At 51.7% G+C, this 2,633-nt stretch overlaps 1 protein-coding gene across 1 annotated transcript in view; it reads right to left on the reverse strand.

Annotated features, from left to right (window-relative positions):
- Positions 1-2,180, reverse strand: part of LOC113202707 (cuticlin-1) — a 61,250-nt gene extending 59,070 nt beyond the window's left edge. The window contains exon 1 of the mRNA XM_052277270.1: positions 2,008-2,180. The gene's annotated coding sequence lies outside the window, so the exon portion shown is untranslated. The remainder of the gene's footprint in view (positions 1-2,007) is intronic.
- Between the last annotated feature and the right edge of the window lie 453 nt (positions 2,181-2,633).

Below are 2,633 nucleotides of genomic sequence, written 5' to 3' on the forward strand. Positions count from 1 at the left end.
CCTCTCTCTCTCTCTCTCTCTCTCTCTCTCTCTCTCGCTCTCTCACTCTCTCGCTCTTTCTCCCCCTCTCTCTCTCTTTTTGCCCCTATCATAGCCGCGGAACCCCTGCTAATCCTCCCGGGCACTGAAACTACTGGAAGTCCGCAACAGGTCAGGGTCGAATGGTCATCGGAACGTTTATCTCCCATGTGAAGCACACACACCCGGTCGGGCACGGCGGCCCGCGCGAGCCGTACCGGTATAGGATAGGATAGAGCGTGGCAGCGGCGGTGGCTGCCGGGGGTTTTACGGCTTGTTTCGCCCACTCAGGAGCCAACACACACACACACACACACACACACACACACACACACACACAAGGCACCCGATTGATGCGCTAATACTGGAAAGGCAAAGGCTCACCACGAGGTGCAAGGAAGTTGAGTGTGTGTGTGTGTGAGTGTGTGTGTTTGGGTGTCTCTTTCGATTTGGTATTGTGTCATCTTTCTTGTCGCGCTGGTTTGTGTCCGAGGGGACCACTATGCTGTTGCTGTGTCGCACACTGTGCAACCCGGCAGAGGAGGAGCAGGTCCGCGAAGGAGCAGGTTCTCTATACGCGTTTTGTTTGAGGAAGGGTCGCCCCGGAGACACACTTTGGTGCGCATGTAGTAGCATGCAGGGGACAGAGAAGACGAAAGCTCAAATCAAAGAACAAGGCGTTCATCGTTATCATTGATGCTACAAACTATTATTGCCGCGACGTCGACCCTTTAATTGTTTTAAATAACTGAGATATTTCAACCTCTGTTGCTCGCCCCCCGCGCGCGGGCGTAGCCATGACGGGCGCTGATGAACCATTCAAACGTTTATTATTTGTTATTGCAATCGCCATGACGTCACAAGATTTCGTCAATTGCAAGTTCTTGTGACAAATATCTTGGCGCCGCAAGGCCTCAGCGCTTCCGGCCGCCCGGGCGCTTGGGCGCCCGCGCCGCTCTTGATGTGTACACTGTAAAATGCTCATCAGATCCATGACAAAAACTCCCCCTTGTGAAACAGCCCATTTCGTTTAGAGTGCTAATTTTGTTCAGCTAACAAATTTTGTCTTATCTCTAAAATGATAGGGTCAACTGAGTTTTTTGCCAGCTCAGAATGGCAAAATTTGCAACAAGAACCTATTCGTAAAAGGATTTAATAATATGCTTTTCCGTATTTCCAGCAAGCGCGAACAGGTCCGAAAAACACATGGACAGACCGACAAAGATTTTACACTCCACTTTTTGACATTGACGGAGTCGAGGACGTCAACGTGAGCCGTGCGGTGGATGTCGATGGCGCCGCAGCAGTGCCGTGGGGTGAGGTCACCACATGGGCGTGGTGGTGGTGACTCCTTGTTTAGCATCCCTCTGTAATCTCGTTAAGTTGCCCGACTCTTGCTTTGAGATACGCCTTTTCATTAGAACCCCTCTCCCCCTCCTCCCTCCCCTGTGTGGGGTGGAGCGACTGCTGTGCGCGGGCGCGAAATTCCAGTCGTGCGAGATTATTAAGGGCGCAAATAATTAACGAGTTTGGTTTTAGTGCGTGATACACAAATACGCTGAGTAGTAGCGTAGTTAATGTTCTCCGGCACACTGCTCCAATATGTCTATTAAAATTACATCGCTAAAATGCGCCTTACACTTTCTGTTTTTGATTTTTTAAAGATGCTGAAAAAAAGAAGATTGCTCTGCTATTTTTATCAATTAGCAGGGACTGATTTTCTCGCACACTAAACCCACTGCTGGGAAAGAAAGGATGCTGCCAATTTGTATTGGAGTGTGAAATAAATCTGCTCCACGGCGGTGATATAAATGAGTGCCTTTGGGAGTTTTAAATCCCCCTGAATGCCTCGTTATTTAGAGGCGTACCACCGTCATCATTGGCATATCATCCAAGATCATCAACCTCATCATTATCACCATCATCATCATAATAATCATCACCATCATCATCACCATCATCATCACCATAACCCATCACTGTCCTCACCTGGGGGTGGTGTCGAAGTAATCCTTATTGCTCGCACTCCCGGGTCATCCTCTCGTATCACAGACGCACACACACACACAGACGCACGCTCACTCACACACACGCACTGAGAGCTCTCAAGGACGCCCGCACGACGGCGCGCCGCTCGCTGCTCGACTCGCTCGCGACCCGGGTCAAAGACAAAACGTGAATGCAGCCGCAAAATAACCGGAGAAAGTATTTATACGGGGCGTGGTGTGCCGGGCCGGGTGGGGGAGGGCCCGACCCGGGGCCCACCGGAGCCCACCACCCCGGCGGAGGGAGCCCTGGCGGGAGCCCGGCCCGGCGGCGGGCCCGGGCACCTGCCGGGGGACCCCCCCACCAAGCCCGGGCTCCAGGAGGACCTATGGTCGCGCCTATGGTCAAGGAGGAACCCGCCGCCCGGCCCAGCCGCCCCCGTGGAGGGAGGGGGGGACATCACTGACATCGTGCTAGCACCAAATCCACCAAGTGCATGTCATTATAGGGTTGGAAGACCTCGAAAGTCTCCGGAAAATTTCAGGAAAATTTCGAGAAAAAACGTAAAATTTCTGGGAAAGAAAAATGAAAAATTTCCAAGTTTAACGTTATTTTCCGAAAATTTTCGA

This window comes from Frankliniella occidentalis, unplaced genomic scaffold (assembly GCF_000697945.3).
Source record: "Frankliniella occidentalis isolate FOCC.00 unplaced genomic scaffold, Focc_3.1 Scaffold9, whole genome shotgun sequence".
In the NCBI taxonomy this organism is placed as follows: domain Eukaryota; kingdom Metazoa; phylum Arthropoda; class Insecta; order Thysanoptera; family Thripidae; genus Frankliniella; species Frankliniella occidentalis.